General features: G+C 44.3%; 2 long non-coding RNA genes across 2 annotated transcripts in view; one reads left to right on the top strand and one right to left on the bottom strand.

The window, feature by feature from the left end:
• Window positions 1-1,248: 1,248 nt before the first annotated feature.
• On the bottom strand, window positions 1,249-19,519 carry LOC137439892 (uncharacterized). The gene is made up of 4 exons (XR_010987015.2): window positions 19,355-19,519; window positions 8,983-9,048; window positions 8,555-8,799; window positions 1,249-2,315 (listed from the first exon to the last, which is right to left on the bottom strand). It is a non-coding gene; the product is annotated as an uncharacterized LOC137439892 (long non-coding RNA).
• The window catches only part of LOC137439896 (uncharacterized), a 68,420-nt gene continuing 49,831 nt past the window's right edge, over window positions 2,650-21,238 (top strand). Inside the window, exon 1 of the long non-coding RNA XR_010987017.2 lies at window positions 2,650-2,677. This is a non-coding gene — a long non-coding RNA (uncharacterized LOC137439896). The remainder of the gene's footprint in view (window positions 2,678-21,238) is intronic.

Below are 21,238 nucleotides of genomic sequence, written 5' to 3'. Positions count from 1 at the left end.
AGTAGTAATGGTTGTAGTGGTAGTAGTACTAGTTGTGATAGTAGTGGCAGTAGTAGTCATAGTAGTAGTGGTAGTAGTAGTATTGGTAGTAGTAGTCATGATAGAGGTAGTAATAGTAGTTGTAGTAGTGGTAGAAGTAGTAGTAGTGGTAGTAGTAACCATAATAGTAGTGGTAGTAATTGTAGTGGTGGTATTGGTAGTAATAGTGGTAGGAGTGGTAGTATGAGTGGTAGTAGTAGAAGTAGTGGTATTGGCAGTAGTAGTGGTAGTAGTAGTAATGGTAACAGTAGTAGTAGTGGTAGTAGTAGCCATAATAGTAGTGGTAGTAGTGGTGTAGTGATAGTAGTAGAGGTAGTAGTAGTAGTTGTAGTGGTGGTAGTAGTAGTGGTGGTAGTAGTGGCAGTATTAGTCATAATAGTAGTGATATTGGTTGTAGTAATGGTGGTAGTAGTGGCAGTAGTAGTCATAACAGTCGTAGTGGTAGTAGCGATAGTGGTAGTAGTGGCAGTAGTAGTCATAGTAGTAGTGGTAGTAGTAGTAGTAGTGGTAGTAGTACCCATAATAGTAGTGGAAGTAGTGGTGTAGTGGTAGTAGTAGAGGTAGTAGTAGTAGTTGTAGTGGTGGTGGTGGTGGTGGTGGTGGTGGTAGTAGTAGTGGTGGTAGTAGTGGCAGTATTAGTCATAATAGTAGTGATATTGGTTGTAGTAATGGTGGTAGTAGTGGCAGTAGTAGTCATAACAGTCGTAGTGGTAGTAGCGATAGTGGTAGTAGTGGCAGTAGTAGTCATAGTAGTAGTGGTAGTAGTAGTAGTAGTACCCATAATAGTAGTGGAAGTAGTGGTGTAGTGGTAGTAGTAGAGGTAGTAGTAGTAGTTGTAGTGGTGGTGGTGGTGGTGGTGGTAGTAGTAGTGGTGGTAGTAATGGCAGTAGTAGTCATAATAGTAGTGATAGTGGTTGTTGTAATGGTGGTAGTAGTGGCAGTAGTAGTCATAATAATCGTAGTGGTAGTAGTGATAGTGGTAGTAGTGGCAGTAGTAGTCATAGTGGTAGTGGTAGTAGTAGTAGCAGTAGTAGTAGTAGTAGTAGTAGTAGTAGTAGCAGCAGTAGTAGTAGTAGTAGTAGTAGTAGTAGTAGTAGTAGTAGTAGTAGTAGTAGTCGTCGTCATCGTAGTCACGATCCGAAGCATGGGATATATTTTTTGTTTGCATTACAAAAAGAGATAGCAGTAAATCAGAAGCCTACAAAGTAATGTTTTTACCAACCTTTTTACTGTACCACATTGTCGGTTCAAATAGCATAATGCTTACTTTGAGTGACCTCTTAAAATTGTCAATGAGTTGCTTGTATGACCACAAAATATAAATGGGATTTTAAAAACAATTATTTGTCTTTTCCAAATGTCTCAGAAAAGGCAGACATGGATAAAACTTTTACCTATTTAACCTTTTTCAGTAAACTCAAACCTTTTTATACCTTTTATACTCAAGCCAAGCCACACATCTGTTCTGAGCCAAACACAAAATCTTTGCAATGACTTTGTTGAGTGTAGTTTTAACATGTCCTTACTTTATACATTTATGCTTTGATTGTTTCTGTGTTTATGCGTCATTAAATTCTCAGATCCACACAAATCCAAAACAAACAGACAAAAGAACAAAAAGTCCTTTATGGAGTCAGAACAAGCAGGTGTCAAACTCGTCAATGAAATCTCCCTGGGTCTTAAGAGAATTGTGGGCAATGTTTAACTACCTGTGGGAAAATGATGTCAGCAGCAAGCCACGTGCTGGCATTTGTGACCAGTTCCTGCAAGCTCAGACCTGGAGGGAGAATCCAGCACTTGACGACCCTCGAAGGGCAATTTCCTAAATTTGCTCATTCTCGATATTTGACAAGTTGCCTTTGGATCGATATTGGAATATTAGAGAACTACATTTGTTACCTACCACTACTACAACTACTACTATCACTACTAATACCACTCGCACTACTTCAATAGCCCATTTATTTCCACTTTCCTGTGAGGTCGGCATTGAAGCATTTTTGTCCCAAGCCTTTCATGAGGCGGCTGGCCAGTTTTGTTGAATTCGGTGAAGGTGATTGGGCAGTAATTTGTTCAGGATGCTGGCGATAGCTCACCTACTCTTCGTGAAAGAGACGTCGAAGTATTGAAGTCACCAACAACCATCATCATCATCATCGGCTCGATCTCGATTGGACCGACAACCAGTACGGCCAGATGGGTTCTGAAAGGCTAACGTTCTTCCAATTCATCTTATGGACAGGTGTGAAGTTCTTGTCCTTTCATGAGCCTCGCTCCTGTAAATAAATAAATAAATAAATAAATAAATAAATAAATAAATAAAGGACAGGTGATGTATGATACTTCACAGTTAATTGTAGACAAGACATGAACTACACTTGGTACTTAATGACATTTTATTTTTCATGGAAGGTGAACAGATGTAGTAATTCTCAGCTTTTGAAATGTGAACTTTGTTTCACTTTAACATCTGTTTTGTCTGGGTTAGTACAGGTAGTTAATAAATAATTTAAACAAAAGGATGATTAAGCCACACAACTGTTTGCTTGTTATGTAACCGGGTTCTACCCTTTTGTGTTGAAATTCCCCCATTATCCTGAAAGGTATTGTGGACCCGACAGTCGTGAAGAAGCTCAAGGTAATTGTAATGTTGGGAAAGGTTATGCTTGGTGAGAGGAAGTACAGAGTGAGCATGTTGTTTGTGCAGAGCATGGATGCACGTTGGGAAAAATGATGCAATGAAGGCAACTCTGCCAAGAACCGGAACCGTTTCCTCGGGCTGTTCACCTAGCAATCTGTTCACAAACACCCACATACATTTATTTTACATATTAGCAATGAAAGAGCACCTGGTGTGTGTCCTCTTAGAGTCCGCATTTAATGAAAAAAATAAATAAATAACTTCGAACCACGTGATGTCCTGATGTTTAGAACGTTCTTCATCTGGTTAGTATTAACCTCCCAGGAACCAAATCCAGGATGTTTAAAGAGGTGGAGTGAGGGTAAGGTAGAATAACTTTAAAAGGAGTGGAGAGGGATGGGAGAACGGAAATCTCTGTATCCTAAAAACTGTGGATAAATACTTTCCAATTCCATAGCTGCATGGCAATAATTGGATATCTCTGTCCATAATTCCTGGAATAAAACATGTGACTTCAATCCTAAAATTAGGTATTAGTTACTGAATTTAAGAATTATAATCTATTTTTTTTTCCTTAAAAGTTGGGAACTCCAGATCTATAGACACCTCAGTCTCACCTTATGAACTTGCATCAGATATTTCGTCATAGAAACATAAGCTATATCCTTTTAAGGTATGGAGGTCATGTCCTTAAAACGCTCACCAAACTACGTAAAATCAGAGAATATGTGTTTTTTAAAGATCTATTTGCAGCTACAATATATGCAAAATAAACTGGAATTTATGTATTTAAGATACTTTTATAGTGAATTAAAATAAAAGATAATCGATGCTATAAGAGAGATATTGGTCTGTTTGTCTGTCTGTCTATATGTGTGTGTGTTTGTGTGTCGCCATTTTTCTCAGAGATGGCCGAACAGATCTTCGTCAATCTTTCAGAGGTTCATCAGTAAGTGCGGGCGGAAGCGCAAAGAGGGGTGGTGTTTTGCGCCAAAAATGTTTTTGAAAATGTTGAAAAAAAGTTGGATTTTCTTGGATATTTTCAAAAAATCGCTCTCTAGTGTCCTAGCTTTTGTAGCTGTGTGAAAGGTAATATGAAATGACCCCCAACCCCGTTTCTTAGTGGATGTAGGGAAGTGTTTTTGGCTCCCACAAAAATAACGGGGAAAATAAATTGATTTCTTAAAAATGCCAACAGGATTAGAACATCACCGGCCAATGTCGGGTACCCCTGATAGTATTAAATAAGATATGACATCACTCACTACATGCTGAGTTCGTTTGCCTACAGGCTACAGAACACATGTGCTACGGATTTTTTCAACACACACACACACACACACACACACACACACACACACACACACACACACACACACACACACACACACACACACAGATACCCTTGGCCAAGATGGAATTCCACATTTGCAGATAAAACAACGAGATGCTCTCCACAATCAAACTACTCCACAAAACGAGATGCAAACCACTCGAGCATTCAAACAACTTTTTGAGATATTCTGCCAACAGACAGACAGTTAGCCTGGTGTTGGCTTAGCGGTGAGGGTGCTGGCTTGGGATTCCTAGGATCCTGATGTTCGAATCCCGGTCAATCGCTGAATTAACGCCAGGGGGGTTGACTCAGCCCGTCATCCTTCCAAGGTCGACAAATTGAGTACCAGTTCACTGGTAATTCCCTGTGTCGCAAAAAGGCGACTAACAGGGTTGGTGGCAGGAAGGGCATCCGGCTATAAAACATTGCTTCAAAAAGGGGACAACGGTGCCTGAAAAAGGCCAACCCCTGCTCTGTGGGGAAAATGGCCTCTAAAGGTGTTTTTTTTTGTTTGTTTGTTTTTTAGACAGACAAACAGACAGGGGTGAAAACATAATCTCCGTCCACCTTCGGCCATGGAGGTAATCAATAAACTAGATATCAAAACAAGGAAACTCCTCACGATCCACAAAATGTTCGACAAAAATCAATGCATCCCGAGAATGTATCTGCCGAGACGAGAAGAAGTTCGCGGCCTGATGGAGCTCAAGCAAGTGCACAGAATGACAGCTGTAGGATTGGCCGAAAAAGTAAAAAGTGCAACAGACTACCAAATTGAATTTGTATGCAAACACGAAGACAGCAAGCCAGAAAATGTATCCCTAACCCACCTCGGAAAAAAAAAATCCTAAAATAGGTGCGAATAGAAGGTGTCACACCTAAACTGAAACAGCAATGAATACAACCCCAATGATTGCAAAAAGACAAAATAAAAATATAAAGTGACATATCAACAGATATTCATTCACCATCAACTGGGGGAATGACAAAAGAGCAGGGAGATAAAAAAAAAAGAGTTGGACAGATTGGGCATAGACGAAGAAGGCTCTTTGGAATGACTAAGAAGAGAAGAGGTCAGTTCAACTGCGATGGAGAACGAATCATTATAAATGCCCAAGATCAAGGAGACTACACCAAATGGCTTTAAGAAAATGGCGGGACTAAGTCAATCGGATAAGTGTAGATTCTGCAAGACAGAAACAGAAAATATGAGTCACCTCCTATTGAGATGTAAAAAAAACTCATGTCAGAACAGAAAACCCCATTATCTGCAATGCAGGCTGAGTGCTGATCATATCTTAAACAGTACCAGCGATTCCTAAAGGATTATATTATATTATAACTTATCTTAATAGCAGACCTCATAATACAGACTTGGCATTTAATATGGCATATTTTTTTTGTGGGGGTGAACTTACTTTTCAAGATGACTTACAACCAAAAGTTCATTGGAATTATGTTGAAATTATTCTAGATTTTGTTAATGTGACCTTTAAAAGAAACAAAAACCACATTTGACATTTCGAAGCAAATAAATTGATCCTTGAAAGTGATGTAAACTGATATCGAACTCAATTCACGGACAGTACTGTTAAACGTCTGTGCGTTTTCCAGAAGTATCTCTTTATTTTGCACATTAGCCAAAATTTTTTTTTAACAAAAACAAAAGTTAAATTACGACTGGGATTATGGAGAGTAAAATTACAGTTCAGTTCTTCGTGCAACCCCCACGAGCATTCAGGAGAGCATGTACATGTTGAGGCATGCTGTTCACGAGATTTGCCAAGGTTTGGACAGGAATCGCTTGCCATGCAGTTACAATAGCCTGCTGCAATTCACGCACAGAGGCAGGCTGCTGGTCCAAGTTGTCGATTTGACGCGTTAATTCTGCCCACAAGTTCTCTATCGGATTCATATCCGGGGACATGGCAGGCCACTCCATATGCTCTACACCACGGTCAGCAAGAAAGTGTTGGATCATGTGAGCACGATGAGGCCGTGCATTGTCATCTTGGAAGACAAAGTTTCCTCAAAAGGCTGCACGAACAAATGGAAGCAAATTTCTTCCAGAATGGCCCTGTGCTTGAACTGGTTCAGGTTTCCATTCAGAACAACCAGGTCAGTTTTGCCCCCTGCATGAAAAGCAGCCCAAACCGTCACCCCTCCACCTCCAGCTTGGACTCTTGGCACTATACAATCTTCATTGTAGGCTTCATGCACTTGTCTGCGCACTCGGACGCGACCATAATGACGATAGACCAGAAATCTAGACTTGTCACTGAAAATCACGTGATTCCAGTGTCCTGGCTGCCATTGACGGTGCTCTCTGGCCCACTGCAATCGGCGCTGGTGGTGTTGTCTGGTCAGACGTGGCTTTCTCAGGGGACGCCTGGCGCGATAGCCTGCTTGAACCAGTCGTTGGTTGACTAGCCTTCTGGATTCAGGCACATTTGTCAGTTGCTGCCACTCAGCCCTAAGCCGATTAGCTGACTTGGTACGGCCATTGCGGACTAACCGGTGCAGCTGGGGATCATCCCTCCTTGTGGTTCTGCGGTGACGTCCTGACCTCGGTATTGGAGTAGGGACACCCCTCTGAGCATTTCGTTTCAGGATCTTTGACACCTGACCTTGAGTGATGCCATACTGCCGAGCAATAGCACGCTGTTTCATGCCGGAATTTCGTAAAGCCACCACTAAATGACAAACAGCATTGTCGAGTTGACGGACCATCTCCAGGGGAAGCGACAATAACTTTTGTAGACGTGCAGCAGTTGTTTTCCACTAATACAGAACGCAACAACCCTTATATACCTGATTGTGAAGCCAGTCGTCAAATGTACCTGTCCGTACATTTTGTCATGCCACCTGTGATATAATCCTGGTATTGACTTCTTGCTGCGACAGACAATCAGTGACATGGTTCTTTTCACAAAGAAATCACCGAAGCGTAAAAGAAACTCACCAGATTGATATACCGAGTTCAGAAAGTAAACCCAAGTCAAGAAAAAAAAAAATTCCATATTAAATGCCAAGTCTGTAGTTGGATACTTACATAGATTAACATGTAAGCGAGTGACCGATTTCTGACTGCTTGGATCATCAGCTGGCCTCCACTCCTCATGGAGATTTCAACCCTGTCTCCTCAACAACTTTCTAAATACTGTAATGGGTTCACAACAGTCGATCCACGACCTCAGAGATGCATGTCCTCAACTGTGTCCAAACAAGCTTGACAATGACAATGCAACCTCACTTTATAACACTTTACTTACCTATTGGCTTAGAGGTTTACAAAAGGAAGTTCACCTTCTTTGCTAGATGCTTTCCTGTACTCTGATACATTCACAATTCTTATTACACACACAGTGCCTTCAGAAAGTATTCACACCCCTTGACTTTTTCACATTTTGTTGTGTTACAGCCTGATTTTAAAATGGATTTAAACTTAGATTTTTGTCACTGATCTGCACATAATAAATACCCCATAATGTCAAATTGGAAATTGTTTTTAGAATTTTAAACAATTTTACAACAACAAATATATGCAAATGAAATTATTTTCATGCACAGCCATTACATTTCAGTGCATTTCTTAGTTTATGTCCTCACGAATTTCCAATTTATTTGCATTTAAACTTATAAAAACAATGAAAATATGTTTTTTTTCTGAATGACGAACCACCGCACAATGCAGCCTTAAAAAAAAAAAAATTGTTTATTCAACCTTACACATCTGTCATTTTTCTTTGTAATAAGCTATTAATCCAAGTCATAAGACGTTCTTTGAGGGAATGTTTCTTTGGACTCAGATATTTTCCCATGACAAAGAGCGCTCCCGTTACAAATGCATAGTTGGGTGGAGCTTTAGGTTTTGTGTTGAAATGTGGTTTAGAGTTATGCAGCAATTTCTTCATGTACTGGCAAGTACATTTACCTGATACATATCAGTCATTGCAAAACTGTATAGGCCTAGAGGTAATTTTTTAGGCAATGTTACAATGCAAGCAGCATGAGAAGATATATGCCATTCATACACCAGCTGGGGGATATATTATATTTACAGATGCAAATTGCATCAGTTGGATGCACCATTGAAAAGCTATTTTAATATACAAGGCAGTTTGGAAAACTTAAAGCGGAGTCATCAGGCTGAGACTGGCATAAATTGAGGTAAAATATGCAGTTGTATGTCCTGTTTACTCAATGAGGTCATGGTCTCAGTAGATCCATGCTTTATGGACAAGAAGACTTGTTTGGCCGAGCTGTTTGTTACTCCTATTTGAGCACATTAAGTTCCTGAATCTGGGCTTCCAAGTTTGAATCTGATATAGCAGTGGTTCCCAAACGTTTTTGGTGGCGACCCTGAATACAATCTTGTCCTGGCCTGGCGACCCTAAATGCTGTACATGCAGTGTTAATGACCTATCATTTTGATACATTGTGTTTATTCATATAGTTTTATTGAATTAATTACCAATACATCACGATTTTCAAAGAGTTTTTAATTGGACAAAATGAAAAACAAATTTACATTTTACCTGTTCTTCTTTGTCCTCCAGTAACTCAGTGGTTTTTTGACAAAGTTTGGATGAACTAAATGCAAATGACGCTTCAATTTGTTTTCCTTCATGGATTCATTGGCGAGGACTTGCAGGCACTGAACACACTGAGGTCGGACATTCCCAGATTTTTCTCTCATCTCGGTGAAGCCATATTTCAAAAACTCAGGCTTTTACAGCAGTTGTGTTTTGCGTTGGGCCATTTTTCCAGTTAAAGACCAGTCCTGGAATGAAAAGAGTTATAAATTATAACATTTTTAGAAAACATCGAAATTGTTCAAAACGTTAAAAATAACTAATTGGAAAGTTAATTATTATTAATTATTATATTATTCGACTCCATACACAGTAACATTTATCAAAAACCATACATAAATAATGACAAGTAAGATGCAGGCAATACTTACTTTGTTTGTAGTAACTGGATCTCAGCCTCCAGTAAACAAGTGAAAGCACGACTGTCAGATTGTGAACTGTCGACACATGTGAAAATCAAATTTCTTATATGTGAAAAAGTGGTTTTCCAGTACATTATTGAATGATTCAGAATACAAAAGAAATTTTGGCAACAGAATATAATAAAATAAACTCCAATGATAAAACTCATCTGGAACAGTTATGAATGTATACAAATCAAACATTTTAAATTTAAATAAAGACATTGAACGAATAAAAACAGTGCATTCGATAATTAAGCTCAAAATGTTAAAATTACAGCGCCATCTGTAATATCGCATTCAGATAAGAGTGCTACTTAACAACAGGCTCCTCGCTGGTCTGCTTGACGCACGAGTATTGGACGTGAACGGACTCGAACATTATTACCTCCGCCACCAAAGGTGGATGGAGGTTATGTTTTCACCCCTGTCTGTTTGTCTGTCCGTTTGTTTGTTTGTTTACAAAATATCTCAAAACGTTGTGGACGGATTTGGACGAAATTTGGCAGAGATGTAGCGTATGTCACAAGGACGAAGTGGTTAGATGTTGGTGAAGATCCGGATTCGGATCCGGATACTAGAACTTTTAAAGTGATTCTTCACCTTTGGGAGATAGGGCCAAAAACGATACATAGCAGGATATCTCGAAAAGTTGTGGACGGATTTGGATGAAACTTGGTTGACCGGTTGGGTGTCTGACAAGGACAAATAGATTCGATTTTGGTGAAGATCTGAATATGGATTCGGAATTGAGAATTATTTAATTTATTAATGGATTCTTCACCATTGGGAGATAGGGCTAAAAACTATACATTGTGGGATATCTCAAAAAGTTATGGACGGATTTGGACGAAACTTGGTGGACTGGTTGTGTGTGTGACAAGGAAGACTCGATTAGATTTTGGTGAAGATCTGAATAAGGATTCGGATATGAGAATTATTTAGTTTTAAGTGATTCTTCACCATTGAGTGATGTGGCCAACCAGGCCAAGGTATGCTCTCTACTGAGTGCCGTTCTAGTTTTTTAAAGCGTATATGAATGCTGTTGTATCCAGCAATTACCCGAAACGTACTTGATGGTAACGTCAACGGTTTAATCCGTAATCCGAACAAAGCACAGCATGCCCATTAGGCCTCCAAAAACCCTGTCTTTCCTTAACTCCTCACACTCTCCAAAACCAACCGTCACTTCCGTTTCCCATACATATTAGCTACAACATGTGAATTCCAAACATAAATTACATGTGAATTATAACACGTGAATTACAAACATAACAGATGCTATATTATCCACAACTATCCGACTTTAATTACTATTTCAATAATCCTTCATATCGTGCCAGTGAAGTAATCCCCTTATAACATTGTAATATTTCTTTTTTTGAGACCGTCCCTTGACCCTCAGGAACATCCTCGCGACCCTCATTTTGGCCGCGACCATGGGTTGGGAACCACTGCGATTTCGGCTTACATTGTTCACTCGACTGTTCTTGGAATCCCTCTAAATGCATGCTAATGTTTAATATTGTCCTTGTCTTGCTTATGATATATTTGTAAGCCTTCTACATAAAGTAAAAAAAAAAGCTTCACTGGATAAAGGTGGGTGTAGAGAAGGTAGATAAAGGTGGGTGTAGAGAAGGTAGATAAAGGTGGGTGTAGAGAATGTAGATAAAGGTCGGTGTAGAGAAGGTATATACAGGTGGGTGTAGAGAAGGTAGATAAAGGTGGGTGTAGAGAAGGAATATAAAGGTTGGTGTAGAGAAGGTATATAAAGGTGGGTGTAGAGAAGGTAGCTACAGGTGGGTGTAGAGAAGGTAGATAAAGGTGGGTGTAGAGAAGGTGGACAATTGCAAATAATATTGACATTGTTCTCTTTTTTATATCTTTTGATGGTTTTCTTGATGACCTTGAATGTCATAATATTGTTACGGACGCGGTTTAGATGTTATTTCCCGAGCGGTGGTATTGCCGCGACCGAACAGTTATTCCCCGACTAGACCCCGATTCCACCCAGACGTTGACCAAATCGCGCTATGCCAAATCAATGATAGAAAGGACACGACGACTGGGAAAGAGGAAACGACGCAAGGGGTACAGTTCTCAAGACCTCCGGAGGAGGGTATAATTACAGTGGTGGAGAAAAGGGGTAGATTACAAGGCAGAGTGAGGTAAAGACACAGAAGAGATGGGCACTTAATTACCGTCTTATCTTAACCCAGACAGACCACAGACAAACGGAACAAGGCTGACTTACACAGGGATTGATGGCAGGGAGGGACAGGTAGTTCGATGGCACAAGGTGCACCTTGGCTCGGGGACAGGATAAAGCACGGTCCAGTCCAGAAGATGCGGGGAGGCCTCACAGCGCTCTGAGGGTACGTCTTGCTTGCTCCAAGCTCAGCGCGCATCTGACGTCACCTCCCTCTCCCTGCGCATGCTCAGCGGGGAGTGACACGCCCTCGGCTGGTTGGCTCCGCCCCGCTGGGGCCGGTCCGCCGCTTCCATTGGGTGCGGGGGTTACCGGGCTCCGCCCTTGACGAGGAGCTGACAGGGAGCCCCTATTTGGTAACCCCGTCGAGCACATGTTCGATGGCGGCTCGTTGGGGAGGCCTGGTGCCCTCCCAACATCCCCTACCAACCAAGCCGGAGTGAGGACGCGCACTCCCCGCGCCCGCCGCTGCCGTTGCTGTTGTTGTTGTTGTTGTTGTTGTTGTTGCTGAACCGTGAGGAAGAGCTGCGGGGAGGTATTGGGAGGTCCTAAACTTCCTAACGGTGCCATACAATCACATTCTGGTGCAACGAAGGGTCAGAATTAATGGAAACGAGTCCTTAACTGACATAGACTAAGAATAACTAGCAAGATGTCCTATAGTTGTCTTACATGAGATGCGGTGAACCTGGGCACGACATTTAATGGGGGAAATAGGGGGAGGTCGGGTCTACAGAGTGTTGTTTACAGAAAATGGGACTAGGGAATGGGGGATTGGGGATAGTTGGGAAGTATTGAGGAAATAGGGGAATATTTACAAGCGGATATGGATGGATGCAAATCCCATATCCGCAACATTGCACCCTTCTCTACCTCGGGGCGTCCCGACCCGATAAATTTTTACCTACTTTAGTGTGGCACTCAGATGTAGTTCCCTCTACTATTAACTCAACCCTGAGTGCGACAGTTTTACAGATGTTCACAAATGAGTAAATATGTCCCCCTGCGACGTTGCACCCTTCTCCTAACAGAAACACACCCACAGGATAACCGAATCGCGGAAAGCATCCTCAAATTAAACATACAGCCGGTAGGGAGCATCATTTATACAAGACTACACTGATATTTACACTACGATCCAGGACCTGTTCTTTGAGGAACACATGCAGATGTTATGCATAGGGAGAGCACGCATGCCAGCATCGATACACCAACCCACGAGTGCCCTGTGGCCCTACGGCCTTTAATAATGTGCAGAGCACCCCGTCCAAGCACCACAAGCACCACCCCATTACGCACAGTCAGCACCATCCGGTGCACCAATAATGTGTTCAATAACAATGCACCATCAAGTGTCCATGGTCACCGGTGGTGTCGCAGCCGGCCGATGTTCTGCCGCTGGTCTTGCCTTCATGGAGTGCACTTGGCCTTCTGGCTTCTTTAGAAATAAAGAAAGGCGCCAACCGCGTCCATTTCTCAATTGTGGCCGTCAGGTGGGCCAACTAAAAGTGGTTCACCTGTATGGCATAGGTGCCACGTTGACCCAGAGGTCCATCAACGGGTGGTGCTTGACCGCAAAAGAACTGCGGTCCATTGTGGGCGGCCACAAAAATTGCGGTCCATATGGTGTATCGATCCAGGCAGCAAGCAGCGGAAGTACAGGCCCACAACTGCGGAGCCAGCACCTCTCTCTCCTCTCTCTCTGCCCCAAAGCCAGATCCTCGGAGGTGGGAGACAAAAGAAGACAAGTGAGTAAGGTGGTAAGGGCGCAAAAGTGCATGCAATGTAAGGTAATGCACACTGGGGGCACATGGGAACCAGGTGAGACAGGTACGTTCCTACCGTACGCCCCCCCCCCACCAGGTAACCTACATTGCCCCTCCCTTACCCCTTACTGTATCCACAAAACACAACACTACCCATAAACATATACTTTACTAACAGTACCCATAAACATATACTTTACTAAACATATACTTCACACTCATACTAACAGGCCACACGACCAGCCAATTTCACCACACCAATGCACCCATCCACAATACCATTCTGCAACCGCATCACAAATGCCAATATCCAACCACAATTTACCTATACCTTCTAACTACAAATATTCTTTAAACTAGCCTCCCCGGGTACTCGTGAAAAGGGGTCCACTCTTCCCCCATCCACACCTTCGCACCATGCACACCACTCCGTACCACTTACTCCAACTCTCTCCACACCACTCATTCTCTGCTCCATATATTCCACACACCTGTACTTGCACACCTGTGCTCTCATACTTGGTGCCGCCTGCACCCTTCTCTCCCCCAAGCGCATTCGCGCTGATCCACAACACTCCCTACTCATACACTGCTCCACACACCTGTCCAGTTCTCACACAGCATCCTCTCATCTAACTACTCCCCTCTGAAACTTGCGCTTCTCCATCTTCCCTTACACTCAGCGCTCCCACGTCATTATCAACCACACTAAACTACCTGCGTCCCCACTACAGGTATCAGTCACTATCTAAACCTTAACGTTACCTAATGTCATCTTCTAGGGCCCTACACACAATATCCTAACCCACCCGGGCTGGTTTTCACTGCCATAAACCCCATAATCTATAGTGCATTTGCCCCATCAGTTTGTGAGGGATGACAGAGTTGCCATCCCACCACATCGGGCATCCCCCACTACCAATTTTGCACATCAAATTTCAACAAATCAAAAATTTGCCAATCACTACCCATCATCTGCCAATCATTACTGCCAATCCTTTGCCAATCATCAAATTTTGTTTTTCTAATTTCGGGGCCATAACACTAACCTCATCATTACAGTCCACTTACTAATGCCTCTCGGTGCGCCAATTCACTTCTACAGCTCGGCTTCGTACAGCCAAGCCATGAATGCGGGTTGTTTGGTGCCAGCGGCTGGATACGTCCCGCATTCGGTGCAGGGAAGGAGGTTTACCCGGGCCGAGGTCCCACGCACCATCTCAGCACGGAGCCATCCCATGGCCCGATCTCGACCTGCCGGAATGCCTCAACAAAAAGTGGTCGCCATGACGACCCTTCCTATCGGGCTGCCCGCTCCGCCTAGTGGAGCACGGACGCGGCCGTTCAAAGCGAGGCCCAGCGTGGATCGCGTACGGCGGTCCTTTCGAACCCGCCGTGGCTCGGATCCCCGCTGGTTCTCGCGGCACGCGAAGCCCGGCACGCACCGAGGGCCCGATTCGGCTATAAGTCGCTCTAACCGCTAACCCGGTTACCGTCGATGCCTCACCTGCATGCTTACACCCTGCAGCCCGTTCCTTGCTCACACATCCAGCCGTCTCCCTGCTCTTGGTCATTGCACCCTCTCTTACACACCCAGGTACACTCATTCCGCTCACAGACTTGGTCACACACCTGACCACCGAACACCTTGGCACACATTCGTCGCTCGCACACCTCACCAACACACCTCTTCGCGCCCCCTCCTCGGTCACCTCCTCTGTGACGATCACAGGTGTGCTCTCACTCGCACACCCAACCACGTGCCTCACTACCAATTCCAGCGTGCATTCCCACACACGCTCTACCATTCCAGGTGTGCTTCCTTTCTCACCTGTCACAACCAACTCACGCTCCGTGTCACTCTTACTACTCTCACCTCCACTCTTGACAGCGCACTCACCCTTACTCTCGACAGCGCACTCTTTCCTCATGCACCCGTCCGTTACACACCTTTCTCGCGCACACTCTCCCGTTACTCCCTCTGTAACACTCACCACAGGTGTACACTCTTCCTTACTTTTGACAGCGCACTCTTTCCCCATGCACCCGTCCGTTATACACCTTGCTCGCGCATCCTCTCCCATTACATCCTCTGTAACACTCACCACAGGCGTGCATTCTTCCGTTACATCCTCTGTAACACTCCTCACTACGCGCTTCCATGTGCTCCCTCGCACACGCGCTACGACCGACTCACTCTCGACAGCACACTCACTCCTTGGCGCGCCCTTTTTCCTCACACACCCCAGAGTCGGACTTTCTCGCACACCTCCTTTTTCGCACACCAGACCTGTCGCACACTTCACCAACGGCCTCTCACGAACACCCGGGTCCATCTCGACCCCCAAGCTTATTAAATCACCTGGCGCATCATACGCACGACCATATTGGTCACCACTTACACCGGGTCCTCTTTCTCTTCGCTTCTCCTCCATCACCTGCGAATCCCTCATCCGGTTAATGAGCACATCATCACGATCCGAACACAGGCTTTGGACCAATTCTTTTACTTCCTCCTTTATCTCTTTCTTATCCTCTCTCCGTCGCTTCTTAATTTCGCTCACCCCTTCTTCCACTTCTTCTAATTTCTGCTTCACCTCCTTCATCTCCTCGTGCGCCCCCTTAAGTTCTTCCTCTAACTCCACCATATTTTTTTCTATGTGCTCCCGCACCTCCCGCTCTTTAACCTCCATCACCTCTACCACCTTGTTCATTTTCCTCGTCAGGTCCTCATGTACCGTCTGACACTCTTTTTTAATTACCCCTACGTCCTTTTTCATCTCCTTCTGTGTTGATTTTAATCCCTCTATTACCGCTGTGTTCTTCTTTACCTGGTCCCCCAACTCCTTTTGTCCCACTGTCAGCTGTTCTACTCCCAGCGTCAACTCCTCTATACCACCTTGCAATTTTACAGTCCCCTTTCTCACCTCCTTCTCCATGCGCTCCTTACAGTGCCTCACCTCCTCGCGCACTCCTCCGACCTCCTCACTCACACCTCTTCTGATCTCCTCTCCCATCACTTGCATCTCCTGCCCAGATGCCACCCTCATCTGCTCCATTTCCTCCCTGTGAGCATCCAATTTAGTTTCTACCCCCATTCTGACCCCCTCTATCTGCTGCCCCATTTTTTAAACTTCCCTTTCCGCTTGGTCCCTCATGTCCCTCAATTTGCCTTCCATACTGTTTTCTAACCCCTCTAACCCCTTCTTCATCCCTTCCATTTGATTCTCTTGAGCGGCCATTCTGTTTTCTACCCCCGTTAACCCATGTTTCACCCCTTCTATTTGATTCTCTTGAGCGGCCATTCTGTTTTCTACCCCCGTTAACCCATGTTTCACCCCTTCTATTTGATTCTCTTGAGCGGCCATTCTGTTTTCTACCCCCGTTAACCCATGTTTCACCCCTTCTATCCCATTGTCTAACCCCTCTAATTTAGCTTCTAGCCGTTCCCCCATTTCTCCCATTTTGCCCCCCATTCTGCCCCCCAATCGCTCACTATCAGCCCTCATTTGCTCACTCTGAGCATCCATCCGGTTCCCCATTACCCCCATCATTCTGCTTTCCATTTCTTCGCTATTCTTGTCCATAAGGGCCTTCATTTGTATAAAAAAAGGTTCAAATCCACCAGCGGCGCTGCTACGGTCGCGGGCGCGGTCGCCGTAGCCATGTGCGAGGCGCCATTTTGCACGCCCGTAACCTCGTGCGCGAGGACGCCATTTTGCGAACCTGCCGCCCTCACTGCTTCGCTCTCCTCATGTCCCTCAATTTGGTCCTGGATCGACCCTGCCTCACTCTTCTCTACCGGAACCCAGCCGTCTTGATCTCCCATAGCGCGACTTTCAAAATTCGGGTTTTTTGTAAAACAAAATCAAATTTCGGTTACTTGTAATTTTGAGCGCGTTAAGCGCGCTTTGGGTCCGTATCTCACTCCCGACACCAATTGTTACGGTAATAACACAATTGGTGTCCAAAATTTGGGCTAAATAAATTTAGTCCCAGGTTCGAATCCCAACTCCTGACAACCAATTGTTACGGACGCGGTTTAGATGTTATTTACCGAGCGGTGGTATTGCCGCGACCGAACAGTTATTCCCCGACTAGACCCCGATTCCACCCAGACGTTGACCAAATCGCGCTATGCCAAATCAATGATAGAAAGGACACGACGACTGGGAAAGAGGAAATGACGCAAGGGGTACAGTTCTCAAGACCTCCGGAGGAGGGTATAATTACAGTGGTGGAGAAAAGGGGTAGATTACAAGGCAGAGTGAGGTAAAGACACAGAAGAGATGGGCACTTAATTACCGTCTTATCTTAACCCAGACAGACCACAGACAAACGGAACAAGGCTGACTTACACAGGGATTGATGGCAGGGAGGGACAGGTAGTTCGATGGCACAAGGTGCACCTTTGCTCGGGGACAGGATAAAGCACGGTCCAGTCCAGAAGATGCGGGGAGGCCTCACAGCGCTCGGAGGGTACGTCTTGCTTGCTCCAAGCTCAGCGCGCATCTGACGTCACCTCCCTCTCCCTGCGCATGCTCAGCGGGGAGTGACATGCCCTCGGCTGGTTGGCTCCGCCCCACTGGGGCCGGTCCGCCGCTTCCATTGGGTGCGGGGGTTACCGGGCTCCGCCCTTGACGAGGAGCTGACAGGGAGCCCCTATTTGGTAACCCCGTCGAGCACATGTTCGATGGCGGCTCGTTGGGGAGGCCTGGTGCCCTCCCAACACCCCCTACCAACCAAGCCGGAGTGAGGACGCGCACTCCCCGCGCCCGCCGCTGCCGTTGCTGTTGTTGTTGTTGTTGTTGTTGTTGCTGAACCGTGAGGAAGAGCTGCGGGGAGGTATTGGGAGGTCCTAAACTTCCTAACGGTGCCATACAATCACATTCTGGTGCAACGAAGGGTCAGAATTAATGGAAACGAGTCCTTAACTGACATAGACTAAGAATAACTAGCAAGATGTCCTATAGTTGTCTTACATGAGATGCGGTGAACCTGGGCACGACATTTAATGGGGGAAATAGGGGGAGGTCGGGTCTACAGAGTGTTGTTTACAGAAAATGGGACTAGGGAATGGGGGATTGGGGATAGTTGGGAAGTATTGAGGAAATAGGGGAATATTTACAAGCGGATATGGATGGATGCAAATCCCATATCCACAACAATATTATCACAGTCTTGAGACACAATAAAGAAAAAAACCCCTGAAATGAATGAGGAACTACATTTGTTATCTGTGCACCGATTGCATCCTCTTTACCATGTGTGAAAGTGAAACGGATATTCACACGTCCGGTTTGCACGCATGCAGGTCAAACGCATTGCGTCACGAACCTTTCAACCAGGCTCTGCGACAGGAAGACCCATGAGGGGGAGCCTTGATGTGAAGGGCAGTGTGCACAGGCCCAGGTTAGAGAATCGTCTGGTGCAAGCTTGTTCAAAGGCTCGTCAGATTGACGGAACAACGGAAAAGGTCAAATGGAACAGCAGCATAGAGGAGAGGATGGTGTGAGATGAAAAGGTTTTCCAGGGGTCTGGTGTGCTGGCAGGCTCAGCATGAAGCCAGTGCCATCAATATGATCCAGTGTTCATGTAGCCTATGTTGGTGTTTCCTTGCCTTCCTCTAAGCCATCAGATTATGTTTTGGTGGAATGGTGTTCAGTTTCCACTGTTTCCTTACGATGCCTTCTGCTTCCTAAACTTCCTGGAGTCCATGGTTGAAATATTTGGTCTTGTTTGCTTGACAACCACAATAGCCACTGTGTTTAGGTAGGGGTTGACTTCATATAGGTTTAGGGAGCATCTTCGTTTAGGTAGGTAGTGTCAGGTACAGTAAGTATCATTTGACGTAAGCGGATGCATACATTACATGAGAGGTAATTTATTTTAAACCACAGATCGCATTTGTGTTGCAAGAACCATTGAGGAAGAAAGGAAAAAGGTTAGATATCAAATAAATAAATGAGAAATAAAACACATTTAGTCTAACTTCGGCAGTCCGACCAATGACCTCAGTCCCCAATGCTTATAGGTAGCTATCTAATTCCAGTTTAAACCCATATTTTTGCCACTGCACTTCCAGGTAGACCACTCCATGCATTAACTAAAGAGTTCATAGAAAACGTTACACTGTATAACTCATGTACGGTATACAGTATATTTATATCTGTATATGTGTATCTTTATATGTGATATTTATACACACACACACACACACACACACACACACACACACACACACACACACACACACACACACACACACACATCCACTTTAGGGATTGGTTCAGGGGTTCATCCCCTACAGGGGTTGGTACTTGTACCTGCACATTATAATGACTAGTGAGGTACCCGTGCTACGTACGGGTAGGAGGCCAGAAGGAAACAGACAATGCAGAAACGGTGAATGCTGAAGCATGAAATCAATAAATTCCACATTCCTGTAGCACCTTCAGTCGCACGTCAGACATGGACAGCAAGTTCGCGAAGGACTTCCATGAAAAACGTTGCCATAATCTGTCCACTTCCGCATTCGTGGCAGGTTCATAATTGTCATCAAAATCTAAACAGTATTTGTAGAATTTCAATAAAAGCCACATCACTGTTCATATCGGTAAATATTATTCCATCGTGTTTGGAAAAACTGGAAGATTGGAAAAATAGGAAAAACAATATAGCCTATTTTACTCCAGGGGGTCCCAGGATTACCCACCCAAAATATCGTTGCGATCGGTTCAGCCGTTTTTGCGGTACCTGGGAACGGACAGACGGACATTTGGTGAATCACAGTAGGATGATAATGACTGAATGATCACATTATACAAAGGGGTTATTTTGGAATAAAAATATACAAACATGACAAATGAGAACGTTTCTTTACAGATCCATGATCCTAACCAGAGATTCATCTGAATTCTAAATCATTCTATTGAATAAATATTTTGACTGGCATTCCACAATGCATCTGCTGGTTACATCATCGTGAGCCATGGCCATGTCACTTATGTACTGGCTGTGCAGATTAAGAAAACAAGTTTGCAAGGGTACTCAAACACAAAGATCTACTATTATGAAAGGCACCACAGGAACGGTAAAGTCCACGAGCAAATGCTCACAGACAGGACAGCCTGCTTTTTGGCCCCTCTTAAAGAGGGACTATACTCATTGATGCAACATAGCTGGCTGCCTGCCAAACAGTTTGGATGGCAGTTTATTGTCAGGTTGGGAATCTAACCCAGTCGAGGAATCCCAAAGGCAAGTGCATTACCTCTGATATATACTGCATATTTATTTGGATGAGCAATGGCAAACGACAGAGCAGAACTCTATATATTGGATTCCAATCATTGCCATGAAAATTACTTGCTTAATCTGCTCACAATTGCTTGTTCATGTTAGGGATCTCGTGAGTTGGCAAGCAATCTGAGAAAAGTGCATCTGGTGTGATGATACATAGAGTTTAAATATTAGATTCTCGCCTCATGGCAAATATTATTGCAACAAGCGTTACGCCTCGGTCCCCCTTCGGGGAAGTGATGTGAGTTGACAAAGTGGAAGACGCAGAAAACATGCTATGATATGATATTTCGCTCACAAGGTTCAGACATACATGGAGGCGGCCATCTTGGATTTTGACGTGCCGACCCAATTTTCAAAAGCGTTCTTCCTCATGCCTAGATACACCCACACACCAGATTAGAAGTTGGTACTTCGCTTATTTTCCAAGATATTTCGCTCACAAGGTTCAGAAATATATATGGTGGCGGCTATCTTGGAGTTTGACGTGGCGACCCAATTTTCAATAGCGTTCTTCCTTGTGCCTAGATACAGCCACACTCCAGATTAGAAGTTGGTACTTCGCTTATTTTTCAAGATATTCATCTCACAAGGTTCAGACATACATGGCGGCGGCCATCTTGGATTTTGACGTGGCGACCCAATTTTAAACAGCGTTCTTGCTTGTGCCTAGATACACCCACACACCAGAATAAAAGTTGGTACTTCGCTTATTTTTCAAGATATTCATCTCACAATGTTCAGACATATATATGGTGGCAGCCATCTTGGATTTTGACGTGGCGACGCAATTTTCAACAGCGCTTGTCCTTATGCCGAGATACACCCACACACCAAAGTCGAAGTTGGTACTTCGCTTATTTTTCAAGATATTCATCTCACAAGGTTCAGACATACATGGCGGCGGCCATCTTGGATTTTGACGTGGCGACCCAATTTTAAACAGTCTTCT

This window comes from Myxine glutinosa, chromosome 1, assembly GCF_964187855.1.
Source record: "Myxine glutinosa chromosome 1, kmMyxGlut1.1, whole genome shotgun sequence".
Taxonomy (NCBI): Eukaryota; Metazoa; Chordata; class Myxini; order Myxiniformes; family Myxinidae; genus Myxine; species Myxine glutinosa.
The sequence above is the reverse complement of the archived record's forward strand: the minus strand, read 5'-3'. Positions and strand labels throughout refer to the sequence as shown.